Here is a 14,930-nt window from a genome sequence, read left to right as displayed (position 1 = left end):
GCACAGATCCCAAATGTGAGAGGTTCATCTCTATCTCCCTATTGTCCTAGATCAAGGACATTTTGGGGAGTTGTCTCTCTTCTCAGGAACCATTGGTGTCCTGAAAACCCTGTCAATACATATTTGTCCAAGTGTAGACTCAGGGTCATTTGGTCCTACTGCAACCTGAGTTTCTAGTTTGCCTTCCACTGACATCCAGGTCCTTTATCCTCACACTTTTTCTCCTCTTGGGTCATTTTAAATTGACTGAGAGACCTTGGATCCCACCTAAACAAACACACCTGGCCTCATGTGTCCTGGCAAGTTGAAAGGAGGTCCTTAACAGGACCCGGATCCTAAGTGGTGTGTCTGTGTGTGTGTGTGTGTGTACACACGCGCACACGTGTGAAGGGAAAACAGAAGCTGTTATCTATTTCTACTTTATTTCCTCCATAATCCGTTTTGCGAAAACTCCCCTGCCCTCCATGCCTTTTCTGAGAACATTGGGTATTGTCTCTAATATTTCATTCATTCACTCACTCACTCATTCATTCATTGGATTGGTCAGGGTGTAATTGACTGAGAGTGAGATCAGTGCTCTGCATCTGAGGATGTATTAGTACTTCCTGGTTTCCATAGAAAGCTAACATCAGGGAGAATGTTTTGATGACATTCTGGTTTCCATGACAACCGGGGTAAGCCATTCTTTCCTGGAGGCAGAAACACTTAACAAGGATATTTACAGACTGGAGAGATGGAGTAACTGTAGAAACATCGAGACTAGTCGGTGTCTGCTATCAATGTGAGTCGTGTGTGTGTGCGCGCGCGCATGTTTGTGGGTGTTCCTGGTGTGTGGTCTTTAGTTGGACATTAAGAGCTCTAATCCCTCCTGTTTTATAAGAGAGGATGGCAGCTCCTCTTGTGGGGGGTTAAGGTGATTGAATAACCTGTCATACCCCAGCCCCATTCTGCTGTCCTAAAGTGACACCATTACACGAGGACATTGTTACCTGAGTTCTTGAAAGCAGAGATCCCCAAATATTTCTCATCGTGTACCTCTGCTTAACGATTGTCCCACGAACCCTTAAAGATGTAAGTTTACTCATTTACACCTACTTATAGTGAAGTTACTATGTGTCCGATATGAGAGAGAAAATTTGAAGTCCGCAAATGAGGCAAATGGGTAGGATTGGAAGACCTAATGTTACTTTGTGTAACCTAAGGGATAATATTGTGCTCACGCCGAGTAGCTGACACACACACGAACTAAGAAACATCTCTAAAAGACAAAGTCTGAGCCCAAGCTCTGAGGTCTCCTCCTCAGAGGTCATGGCTTCCCAGAACCACCATATCGTCCCTTGGTTTCTCCAGAACTACAAGTGCCTACACTTCCTATCGTGGCACTCTTGTCTCATTGTTCCTTTTTGTCTTTTTCTTTTTTTTTTTTCTTTTTTGGTCTCCAAATAATTCTGTCAAGCTCTCTCTAATTAAAATAGTAAGAGAATATTGCTTATTAGTCATGTTTGTTTTTCCCTCTTTGCTTTTGAGGCAGTTCTTTTCCCTCTGGTTTCCAGAAGTTTCACTATGATGAGCCTAGACCTGTTTGTATGTGTGTTTTCGTGTGTGCGGGGGGCGGGGGGAGTGGGAAGGGAGGAAATGTATTATGCTTGCAGTTTGGCACGTCAATATACCACCTGATATTTTTCTTTATTTTTGGAACATTGTTGGCTATTGTTCCTTCATACATTCAGCAGCCCTTCTCTCTTCTTGGACTGCAATACGATATCTCTTATGTGTTTAAATATATACAATTTAGTGATGACTGTTTCCTTTGATCAATATAAAATATACCTCAAAGACATCTCTAATCTATTCTCGTTGCTTTCTACGCAATGGTAGGCTACGGTTTTTGCTTGCCTTCTTTTTTGTTCGCTTACATCCAGTATTTCATTTCATATCTCCTTAGAATCTCTGTAAAGTAAGGTTTTGGTGCCTATGAACACATAAATGTGTCCTCCCTGTAATATTTTAAAACGTTCGGAAAACGATGATCTCTACCCTCACTCACCACACACTTCCATCCTTTTTCTTCTTCTCTTTTCAATGGAACAATGCCATGGGACATTTCTGTTTACCATTCTAGACTTTTCTCTTGCATTTACATGTCTTTTGTATCCCACGATGAAGTATATACGGTTGTTCTCCGTGTGGATGTGTGCTTCACGTAAAGCGTATTATTTGTACTTAATTGGTCTCTGGTTAGATCTCTTTGTCTGAATTTTTTTTTCCTGAGTCAGTACATGAGGGTCTGCATCAGTCTTTGTGTTGGAGACATAACAAGCCCTTGTTGGCTTAGATTATAGGTTTGTTAGTCTTTCCCCATGGGTAGCAAGCACCTGGCATACATCTAGTGTTGTTGTGACAACCTACAATGCAGTGACTTATCTTGTGAACGAGGGCACCTTTTTCTCCTTGTGCACGACACAGGGAAATCAGTACGTTCTGAAATACACACCTCGCCCACTCGCCTGGATATTAGTAACTATGGAGGTCTCGCCTGCTGGAAAGAGGAGGCTGTCCTTGACTTTTTCAACCCTAATGCCGTGCATGATTTCAGTAGTGTTACGGACGGTAGTGGAGGTCTCCTTGTGGCAGGTCATAGGGACTGGAGGGGTAACAGAGCATCTTTGGAAGAAAGTTGGCCTACTTGATGGGAGAAACCACCTGAGTTTGTGAAAGGCATGGGAGAGAAGTCACTCTAGTCTTAAAATAAGGCCCTGAGGGAAACCTTGACCTTTGTAGAGCTCTTTGCTCAAGCACTCATGCTTCTCCTTCTCTGAGTAGATAGCTCTTGATGGTGTGTGCCTGCAAGAGTAGCTTCTCTGGTTCCTTCTTTGTTAAGGAAAAATTGGGAGGCAGAGCTTGGCAATTTGAAGGTATATGTGTATTTAGTGTTGTAGCTGATCACTTGCAGGGGAGAAGCAAGCCTAATTTTTTCACTTCTTTGAGAAAACCGAGGACAGTTCATGATTTTTCAGTTTGTAATATTTGCCATTTAAACGTTTGTACAAAAATAGCCCACATTTCCAAGTGACCTTTATGAATTTATGAAACTAGTGAACAACACAAGGGAAAGGTTGGAAGATTATCAATTCCCATTCAGTTATTCTACAAATGGAACTCAAACCCAATGAAAACTTAAAAACTTTTACATGTGAAAGTCCGTGCTGAATTCATCTGGCACTGGAAAGGTGCAAAAATAGGCAAGAACGTATTTTCTTTTACAACTGAAATTACATAAAATGTGCCTTTATAATAAAAAAGGGGGACTGCCAACTTGTCCATTTGTGGAAAGACATGTTTTGGGGACAGTTTAAAGTCACAAAACCTACAGCTTAAAAGAGGCTCCCAGGGGGACGGGGTGCCTGGGTGGCTCAGTCGGTTAGGCGTGTCTGCCTTCGGCTCAGGTCATGATCCCGGGGTCCTCGGATCGTGCCCTGTGTCGGGCTCCCTGATCAGTGGGGAGTCTGCTTCTTCCTCTGCTCCTCCACCTGCTTGTGCGCTCTCTCTCTCAAATAAATAAATAAAATCTTAAAAAAAAAAAAAGGAGCTCCAAGGGGTGCCTGGGTGGCTCAGCCGGTTGAGCGTCCCACTCTTGATTTCAGCTCAGGTCTTGATCCATCAGACATGACAACCATCAGAGTCATGAGACTGAGCCCTGCATTGGGCTCCACCCTAGGCATGGAGCCTGCTTAAGATTCTCTCTCTCCCTCTCCCTATGCCCCTCCCTCCCTTCTCCCTCTCAAAAAAAAAAAAAAAAAAAGAGAAAAAGCTCCAATAAATAAGCAGTAATTGTAGGGAAGGGATGAAGGGGTGTTGGGGTAAAGATGAGAGAACTCCTGCCTCTGGGGAGTGGGGGGGGGGGCGGTACGGGAGTCATATCAGGGAAAATGCCCTTATTTTGAGACAATACCTTCAGAGTATTGTCTTCTTCTTTCTTTGGAAGTGATTACAGCCCTCACTGGGGAAAAGAGTTAAGGAATAAAGCTTCCAAAATAATTCTTCCAAAACTCATGGCCGTTGATTGGAGAAATAAATACTCATTGCCATCAAGTTCTTTCATTCATTTTTTTTTAATTTTCAAATTTTTATTAATTCATTTAAAATAAAATCATTATATGTGAACATAATAACATTTTTATGAAAATAACTATGTTCTAAGGAGATTGGTAGTGATATTAAAAAAAGAAAATAACTATATTCAAAAAATTTTTAAATGTTATAAGAGGAGTGGCATTGTTTTACATTCTTGCAAGTCTTGTCAATGTCTGGCTTCATAGAAGATAGCTGTATTCCATCTGCTTCCTTATTCAGTCTGTTAAATTTTGTTGGTTTGTTTGAAGTATATGAAGAATATGTTGCCTCACACACGTATGCGGCTGAAAAAAATAGGTCTATTTTAGAAGCATTACCAAAAGCCGTTCCACGCAAGATGGGCCGGTGGATTTTATTGTAAAAGCTCTTTCATTCCTTAACCAAAGAGCAAATGGAATAGAACAAAAGTTATACCAGGACTTAAAAAGTTGAAGCTGATCCATCTGAGGGTTCCATTTCTTGATGGTCTGGAATTGACTGTGAAGTTATAGATTGCGGAGTTGCTATTTATACCATTCCCCTTCCGGTTTTTCGTTTTAATATTTATTTATTTGAGAGAGAGAGAGAGAGAGCACAAGCGGGGGTGGGAGGGGCAGAAGGAGAGGGAGAAGCAGACTCGCCGGCTGAGCAGGGAGCCCAATGCGGGACTCGATCCCAGGATCCTGGGATCATGACCCGAGCTGAAGGCAGATGCCCAACTGACTGAGCCACCCAGGCGCCCACCAAGCTAGGATTTTAATTATTACCTGAGACTGGGCATCCTCATGACGAAATTGAGCCTTGAGATTTTATTACGAAATTAAAGTTGTTATTATGTGACCAAGACCAGAACAACTTGGGGTCAGATGGAGTTTTCACCTCAGAATAAGGTGAGAATCTCCCTATCCCATTCATTCAGCAAATACTTGTTGAGCGCCGACTAGGTTACTGGATACATTTTCATATCCAAGCCCTCTGAGGATTGGGGGTTACTTTAACCAACTGAGCCACCCAGGCGCCCTGGGGGTTACTTTAAAAGTTACTTTAGTGTCATTCAAGGTTCTATTTTTAAGACATTGCTCCTGGTGTGCAAAAGAGGATCAACATTTACATATCATTATCTCTATCTATCTGTCATCTGCCTGTCTATACATCCACCTGTATGCATCTTTAGAGGGAAAGAAGAGAGCTGTGCTCTTGTTAGTACGAAAGATAAAAAGAAAACCATCTGCAATATTAGGTACCAACCCTTAATGGAAGCTGTTTGGACAATGGGCCAAAGCATATGGTGAGAAGGCCATCTAGGATTTAATATTTTCATTTAACACCCTTCCCTTCTGATCGCCTCTCTCAAGGATGCATTGCTTTGGTAATCGGAAAAAGTAACCGCCATTGATATTTTGGCTGTCCGCTGGAAGTTACTCCATTAAAGTGCTTCATAGTTGAACAGATGTACGCAAATGTGAATAGGAGAGGATATTCAAATCGGTGGTATGGCTTTAAAACCTTTTTAATATCTTATAGAAAATATGTACAAACAGAATAAAAAACGCTGGAGTCTGTGGACCCACATATTTGCAGTTAACATTCCTCCTAGGTGGTCAGATTACTGATGCTTAACATTTTTCCTACTTTAGTTTTAAACAGCATTTTAGATTTTCCATGTGTATTTTCAAAACAAGGAACTGAAAGGAGCTGAAAATAACATCTGCACTGGAAGCAGAAACACTTGCATGCGTGTGTAGAGCAGAAAGCATGGATTATATGCACCAATATCAGGCATCTTGGGTCTCTAACGTCATCACTCTGGGTGTGTGTATATATCCGTGAGTGTGTGTGTATGTGTGTCTTGGGGATGGGCAGCTATCTGGTGGGAGTTGAGGTGACTCAGGCACTCCTGTTCTGTATGAGGGGCTGGCAGGTCCTGCTGCAGGGAGACTGCAGTTGGCTGAATCACCTGTTTTTCCTTCTCCCTTTTGTTCTGTGTCCTCACATCACACCTGTGTTCTGAGAGCCAGCACACTGAGTTCTCTAAAGCAGAGGACACAGTACCTGCATGATCATACACTCTGGCAAGAAAAAGTTTGTGCAGGCTATGCCCAAAGTAGGTATAGTTAGTCATCATACATTTCATATTATGCCTATGAGTATGTGTGAACAAAGTTGTGCATACATGCATTTATTAGGGAAATAATATTTTGTATTGTGAAACATACCATTTGAAACTGATAATGGATGAGCTAAAACCTATAAGTGAACTATAATACATATTTGAACAGTGTATACAGAAAAGTAGAACCCATTCACAGGGTATTTCTTGCGGGGGTGGGGAGAGGGATTGAGAGAACAATTGCACTTTCTGCATCACACACATCTAAATGTTTGAAATGTATTTAAGTAAAGTTTTTAAATGTCAGAGAAACCACACTGTAAAGAGATTCACAAAAACGATGTGAAAAATCAGCATTCACATGAAACAGTGATCAAATATGCTCTTGAGTGAAGAAATGTAGTCCTAGGTAATATGTGCGGGCATGTGTATATGGATGCATCGGAAGTGTGTGACGAGCCCACGTACCATCATATTGACAGTAAGCATCTTTAATGTATTGCCTCCTATATATCTCTCTCTACCCGTTTTATGTTCTCCACAAACCCATTTAATGTTACTTGAGAAACACCAAAACACACTTACATTATAGACCCCATTTTTGTTACACACACACACACACACAGACACACACACACAAAGCTGCTACTATTAAATCTATGCATCCAAGACAGACAAAAAAAGACTATGATGAAAGCAGTAGTTCCCACGGTTCTGAAATAGGAGGACTAGCCTAAACTAAGTAGCTTAACGTGGAAATAGTTTTGAAACGCAAAAGAAGGAAGCAAATAGACATGTCTACATTATAAATGAGATTTAACTAACATTTCTGTTTCAGAATGGGCTACATTCCAGAGTTGGGGAAGGGAAAATGATGAATCCATCCCCGTCTCATTGGCTTAATTTCCCATCTGCTTTTCTGATTTTCTAGATTGACATTAGAGGTACGTAGGAGGTCCTGAGTATCTACATTTGCTGTCATTTGATCCCTGGAAGGACAGTGCACTTCAGAAGCACAGAGCAGAGGTAAAGGGTCTGCCGGACAAGCAGTTGGAGTGTGTGAATCAACAGATGCAGCTCACAGAACCTCGCCTCCCCCGACCTACGTGGTGTTCTGTAAGACGTTCCTGTTTTACTAAACATTTCATTGGCAATCATTTCGTGATGACACTTGCAGTGTGGTTTATTTTGCTCCTCACTCTACAGCCACTTCTTTACACAAATATGTGCTGGGGGCAGGGGAAACAGCCTTTTAAGCCACCATAGAGAAATGAAAAAGGGCAGGTCACAGCCAATGGCCCATGCCTGCAGCAATCCTTATGAAGCATGGTACCAGTAACCACCACGATGACCTTCGTGAGCCTCTGGATTCTAAGCTCATGCTCTTGAACACAACACTGTGCTGACATTCAGTGTCTGTAGGCTGGAGATCGCCTCTGGCTTCCTTGGGTGCACAGGGTGGCATTCGCACCCCCAGAAAAATGAAAGCTGAAGCATTCCCCCAGGATGAGCCCCAGAGAGCCCAAAAGGCACAGGATGTCCAATAACACAAATGAGATCTGGAAAATGACACCCACCTCCCCACACACATGCTCTTTAATATTGCAGTAGTAACAAGCAGGGCAAGAAGTTGGGTTTGGAAAGTAATAAAATTCCTCTGGTATCTTCTGCATTCCCCCCCCCCCCCCCGATACTTGCCATGTATTTACCCCCTGTCTGATACACACTCTTTATATTTCTTTATCTCTTATCAATTCTCATTGACCAATGTTCTTCTACTTTCACCAAAGGAATTTTTTTCTAATACTTTTCTTCTTTTCCTTTTCCACATTCCAGTATTCTCCAGTATAGTCCATTCAAAACACAAGTTCCAGCGACCCTGGGAGATTCAGGTGAAGAAGGACAGGCCACGCAAGCCGTAAGCCCTTTGTGGTCCCAGGCCAAAGAGGTGTGGTGAACAACACTGCTTTAGGGAAGACCTGCCGTGCCTGTGGGTATGATGGCCAGACCTCACGACCTCTGTTAATTACCTCTTGAGAGGAAACTCAAATCATAATGGATGCTGAGTATGTCCTATGCAATTGGAAAGGCCGTTTTTGGCCAGCAAAGGTTTTGTCCAGATCTAGGATCTCACCAAAAAATAAGAGGAAAGGGGCACTTTCTCTAAAAGTTGAGATACTCTCCATAGATGAAAAAATTGAAGTGAAAAGCACAGACATAAAGATCCTAAATGAGTCTCAAGTTGAATACATTACCTCCTTGCTAATAGCCGAGTCGGAGGCCAGTGTCCCACCAGGACAGGAAGTGCCCTACAGAAACGCTCTTACAGTGGCACTGGAGATTCTGAATGAGAGAGCAAATTTGGGTCCAGCAAGAGCATCAGATGACCCAGAGACCACTAAGCCGTCCCAAAGGGGACCACAAAAGCGATCTCGTAGAAAGTACCGGAAGCCCAAAGGGAACTTACTGAGGAGTCTTAGGAAAAGCAAAAAACTCAAATCGCTGCTGGTATGTTCACAGGGTGAGGACGCCCCAGACGGTGGCCGACCACAGGCACACAGAACCGTCACTCCGATTCCAAGGAAAATGCGAGGGGAGAAAGAGGGCAAGGGAAAGAGGGACACCTCAAGAGTTAGGCCCTTGCGTTGCCCAGTCGAGGAGGAGGGTACAGGTGCTAAAGATGGAGGCGCCCTTCCATCTCCGCCACCAGGGTTCAACCTCACTGTACCCAAGGCTCTGAAAGAAGAGGCACGTGACACCTACCCAAAGACCCTGGCTGCCTCCTCTGAATGCTCTGCCTTCTCCGGGAATGTTGGGGACCACGGAGAGGGTCCCTGGAAGCCAGGCTTGGAAGGTGTGGCAGCATCCTCCAGTGCCCCTAACCCGAAGCTGCGTTATTCACTCCGTCTGGCAAATAGAAAAAGGAAGCTGCAGGTACCAGAGTTTGAGAAAGGGCTGCAAGAACTTCAGCCTTCCGTCAACTCAAAGGCTATCGGCCCCACCACTGCTATTCAAAAGGATGTCGGCAAGGAAATGGGACAACCGACAAGCATGGCTTTTCCACGGGAGCCTTGTGCCATTGAAGGAGGAATGATGGTCTGGTTCAAATTTCAGGATCACCCATTTTGGCCAGCGGTGGTAAAGAGTGTCAGCCAAACAGAGCAGACTGCAAGGGTGCTTTTGATTGAGGCAAACATGCACGGCGAAATGAGTGGCATTCGAGTCCCTCTTCGAAGATTAAAGCATCTGGACTGTAAAGAGAAAGAAAAACTGATGAAGAGAGCCAGGAAAGCGTACGAGCAAAGCGTGAACTGGTGTTTCTCCCTGATTTCCCACTACAGAGAAGGGCTCAGTCGCGGGTCTTTTGGAGGCTCTTTCCTGGACTATTATGCTGCCGACATCAGTTACCCAATCAGGAAAGCCATCCAAGACGGGGATGTGGAGATTGATTTCCCAAAGGTGAATTATGCCGACCTGGAAGATTCTGAGGAGGAGGCCTCCCTGGGCGGGGAGAGGCCCTGCAAGAAAATTCTCCCTGACCGCATGAGGGCTGCTCGGGACCGAGCCAACCAGAAGCTAGTGGACTTCATCGTGAAAAGAAAGGGAGCTGATCACCATCTTCTGGACATTGTCAAAGGCAGGAAAGAGTCCAGGTGGCTGGCATCATTTCTGAATTCAAGCAGGTACGTGATCTGCGTCGAAACATACCTGGAGGATGAAGACCAGTTGGATGTGGTGGTGAGACATTTACAAGAAATCTACAAACAGATAGACAAGAAAATGCTGACTCTGACAAGGGATGACAAAGTGAGTTTCGTTCTGGAAGTTCTTCTGCCAGAAGCAATCATTTGTTCAATCGCTGCACTTGATGGATTAGGCTACAAGGAGGCAGAACGGAAGTACCTGCGGGGGCCACCTGTGCGTTACCGGGAAAAAGAGCTATTTGATAAACATATCCTCAAGGAAGTGAGAAAGAGATCAGCAACAAGGGGCAAAGCTAAATAACTCCTCCTGCGCCCGCGCTTCAGCAGGGCGACCTCTCACTGCCCTGTCTGCATGAAATGTGTGATTCCTTCCTTTCTCTATGGCATGTAAATATGTTCTGTAAATCTGAGACCCCGGGAACATGCTGGATTCATTTTGGAGCAATCTCTAGCACTTATGGGTAGCACGGCCATCATCATTTCTGGTTCCCAAACGCTTCACAAACTAATTTGTTAGAATACTGCAAACAGTTCTACTTCCCTCTACTCCCTTGGATGTGTACTTGTCCAGGTGTTTTCATAATGTTGCTTTTGACAGTACTTCATATTTCAATATAGGATGCGCATTCTTTTTATTACATCAAGGACCCCTGGTGTCAGACATTAAGCAACAATCGTTTTTGAAATCCAGGATAGATGCTCACAGAAACTTCACGTGGATTTCTCATCCTTTTTGCGACGCCTCAGTGTAAATGATTGGATTCCTTCTTGAGATAATTCCTGAATTTGATCTGCCATGCTTATTTGTTTGGAAAAATAGCCCCGAGGGGTGAAGCCAACAGCAGAGATGTTTTCTACATATTGTCACTACCTTCAAATGGTTCTTGGAAAAGCAGTCTGGAATCCAAAGTCAATGGGTCATCTGCATGCAGTCCACAAGTGGATGAACGAAATCTCAACGGGCAGTAAACATTTTGTCAGCCTGTGCAAGACTGTTAACTCTTCGCTTCCCTAAGATTCCACTTAGGGAAGTAGCTCTTGTTCGGTGGCTAAGTGGTTTCCTAAAACAGACAGCCTCCTGGCTGTCCTCCTAACTGACTGGATGCTTTACACATAGAGGTTTATCCCCACGTGGAAGACAACGAGAGTAACCATACACACAGTTTAGCTATTTTAGACCTAGGAATTCAAGCTCACTGCTAGGAGCCCATCTAAGTGACACAAACTGCAGGGAAGCGTGCGCTTTGTCCTGGACCTGTGTCCCCTAAAACACGGTCATTTGTCTCATACCAAGCAAGCTTTCTCTTTTGACTTATTCATTGACTAGCCCTGACAGGTTCCAACAGTTATAACTGCAGGCTGGTAGGTCATTCCAGGCTGCTTGAGCAACAGATGGACGAGGACCTGGGAACTCAGAAATGGGCAACAGAAAATCTTCCATTTGGCTAAATATGGCTGTTGTCAGAATACAATGAAACACATCTCACTAAAAGATAAATTCTGAAGCCCATGAATTGCTATCCTAACTTGAAACAAGATTTTTTTGAGGAAAAAAAAATGTCAGAAAAGCTAGTTTACTTTTAAAACTTGTTGTGAAAATAAACACTAAAGGTTTAACACGAACCTGAGTGCATTTTTATTCTTAGAGGGAGTCAACTGTCACTCACAGGCCCACGTTATGTGTTCATGTGGCCGTGAGATGTGTGTGTGTAAAATTTGTTAAGAGTTAGCTGTTTTGATTCACAACAAAACCATTGTATCTTTCACCTTGAACTTCTGTTTCATACTTTAGATTGTACAACTACATAGTTGGTGTCTCTAAATATGTATATATAATATATGTACATACACATACATACGTGTGTGCGTGTGTGCGCATACTATTTTGGAATTTCAGTGATTTAGTCATCATCTTTTAAAGTTTATTATGAATTTTCTTCTCACCCTAAATAAATACTCACTTTCATGCTTGCTTTCATCATTTTAGAAGAGGGCCTTCCAAATTGTGTAAGCTTCAGACCCACCAGAACCTTCTTTGGGCTCTGCCTGAGAGACACCAATGACTCCTGAGGCATTCTGCCTGGGCTAATCCACAGTGACATCTTCATGGCCCTGAAAAGTACTTGGAAACACACCATCTCCATGCTCTATGTGGACCTTGTACACTGGAACAACACACTTTAGTTCTTCCATAAACATTGTGTCTCTCTGAATCAAATATATCACTCAACTTCAGCCTTCTCATATAGCCGGATCTGGCTCTACATTCTAATATTTTCTTCACTATCTCATTCATCCATCCATCCATCCATCCACCCACCCATCCACCCACTCATCCATCCATCCATCCATCCACCCATCCATCCATCCATCCATAGCATTGTGAGTCAGTAGAGCAAGTAAGATGTGGTTTAAGACTCTGATCTGAGGATAAATTTCAGGTGCCATAGAAAGAAGATGACAATCTTGGGACCCAGGTGACAATCTAATTTCTAAGATGACTGTGATGCTCTCCTTCACATTCTTAGTGAGAAATATTTATCGGCATCATGGATTGATTGCCTATATGTGAGACCAGAACCCTGGATTTTCCCATACTTGTGAGATTGTGAGTATCTCTTGGTTTGGGGTGAAGGGAGAGGACCTGGTCCCTCCTGGGGTGTCATTTGTGCCTGAGGCATTCACTGAAGAGGGCAACATGCCTAGAACACGCATCTCTTCTCCACTTGAACCAGGATCACATTTGGGGTGTGCAGCCGGATTTGGGGGGCTGGCTGTGTAGACTCTGAGATACCTCCCAGCATGAGCAGTTGTTAAGGTGGCTCAGAGATGGCCCTGAACTGGTTCTCTATCATGGGTGTGTGTGTGTGTCTGATGGGATAGCCCAACCTGTCACCCACCCTAACTTACTGGATCGAGGAGACCTCCTCTCCTGGGGTCATAAGGCAGATGGTGGAACATCAGGCCCTGACCGTAATTGTTGGTTGGCAGAGACGCATGGAGATGGAACGCACAGAATTTACGGTTCTCCATATTTACGTATGGATCTGACAAAGAAAAAGTGGAACCCCGAGACACACTAAGGTGGCGAGCATGAGAACACTGAATACCCAGAATCCCCTGAAACCTCACCTGGGCATTAGCAGCCCCCTAACTCTTGCTACTGGAGAAGCTTCCTTGTTCCTGGAGACCCTGCAAAGACCTCATCTAAGGCAGCCACCCAAACAGATGTTGCTTCTCTTATTCAACATTAATCTCTGCTAACTTCCATTACTATCGGACTAATAACAAGGGTAGGTAAGACTAGGTAAGGTGACAGCACAAGAAAAAAAAATACAGTTTGGTTTGGGTGGGAAATGCCTTACATTCAGAAGAAACTGTAGGACCTGGCTCATATGTACTTGCATGAAGTGAGATAATATATGTGCCAGTGGATTTTGAGAATGTTGGTCCCACAGGACAGGGAACAGAATATAAGTCAGTATGGAGAGAACTTATTAACGTGGGAGCACAGAGCTGTGACTCGGGGTTTGATGTCCTTAAAGGGGCCAACCCAGCCCCTTTGAGGGCCCCTATAATGTGCATATTATAGAAGCGTGGACAACAAACAGTCTACAGTAAATGACATGGAAATACTGGAACTTCCTAGGCAGAGAAAATTGAGGAACTGGCGAGAAGGTCCAGGGGAGTAGGTTTTTAGATACGACTTATAATGTGAGATCAGACGTCCTACCTCCAGCCTCTGTTTCTTTGGAGGGCAGAGAAATCACGACTCAAATAAGGAATGTGCTGGTGAAGTGGCACTGGCATCTTTGAAGAGCTCAGTGCTGACTCTCCTCTGCAAACCACTGTTGGAAGCAAGCGATGATGGCATGGAACTGGCAATCAATGGAGATGACAGCATTCTCAAAAGGCAGGGGCCCAATGGTGGCACAAAACTACCAGGGGCAAGGTGGGCATCATTACCATACCGGGCAGCAAGGCCAGGGTGGAGTCAGTCTCAGCTGACTGACCGGAATCTGTGGCAATATAGATAGTATAGATAGTAGGTAGTAGTGTTCTAGGGTCTGGATGTATGGACAGCTGGCTGGGGTATTACTTGATTCTCGTAAGGAAAAAAAAAAAAAATGAGAGCTGGTAAGCAGAAAGCTGATGCTAGCAACCGTAGTGGAAAACATTAGTCCCCCACCAAGTGTCGAGGTCTAAGTCAGCCCATGGGCCCAGAGCCTTGATTAAGGTGGAGGTCAGAAAAACCCAGCCAAGCCTTTCCCAAAAACCTGTGTCTATTTACCAAGGTAAATGTGCACTGTGGTAAGGAGGATACCTGCATTTGAAAAAAAAATATGGAATATGAGTTCTCTGCTTATAAAGGGGCTTCTGAAGTCTAGATGATAATGGACTTCTGCCTCATTTTAATCTGACAGGAAATCCAATGGTTCTGTGGATCACCCAGGGTTTTTTTTTTTTTTTTTTTCTCCAGGCTCTCAGTATATTGTTGGCAATCACGTACTTGGTAGGTGGCAGAATCTTCATATTAGCACAAGTGACATTATGTGGAAAGGCACACATGGAAGCCTATCAAGCTGCTATCTCCTTACAGTATAAGAAAATATAAGCAGTACTGATTCTATACTAAGAAAGGAGAGAAGAGTCAGATTACTAAAATCAGAAATGGAAGTGGGGACATTACTATTGGCCTTACAGAGATTAGGAAAAAAAAAAAGATGGCAAGTGAGCGCTATGAACAATTACACATCAAAAATTAGACAAGTTAGATGAAATGGACAATTTCCTGGAAACAAACAAAACTCACTCACGAGGAAATAGAAATTCTCAATAGACCTATAAAAAAATAAAGAGATTTAATCTATTATAAAAAAGGAGAGCTGGACTTTAGCTTCTACTGCTGACAGAATGACAGACCTCTCATCATACACCACTATAAAACAGGATCAAGGAGATGAAGTGACTGTTTTCTCCACTGGAGAATTGGCAGCCTAGAC

At 43.5% G+C, this 14,930-nt stretch overlaps 1 long non-coding RNA gene across 2 annotated transcripts; it reads right to left on the bottom strand.

Annotated features, from left to right (window-relative positions):
• Positions 1 to 4,093: 4,093 nt before the first annotated feature.
• LOC144380348 (uncharacterized) lies at positions 4,094 to 13,124 on the bottom strand. Of its 2 annotated transcripts, XR_013444478.1 has the most exons (3): positions 11,889 to 13,124; positions 8,987 to 9,931; positions 4,094 to 4,418 (listed from the first exon to the last, which is right to left on the bottom strand). It is a non-coding gene; the product is annotated as an uncharacterized LOC144380348 (long non-coding RNA). The 2 variants fall into 2 exon arrangements; XR_013444477.1 differs by having other exon boundaries at positions 8,987 to 13,124.
• Between the last annotated feature and the right edge of the window lie 1,806 nt (positions 13,125 to 14,930).

This window comes from Halichoerus grypus, chromosome X, assembly GCF_964656455.1.
Source record: "Halichoerus grypus chromosome X, mHalGry1.hap1.1, whole genome shotgun sequence".
In the NCBI taxonomy this organism is placed as follows: domain Eukaryota; kingdom Metazoa; phylum Chordata; class Mammalia; order Carnivora; family Phocidae; genus Halichoerus; species Halichoerus grypus.
This window is presented reverse-complemented; position numbering and strand designations above follow the sequence as displayed.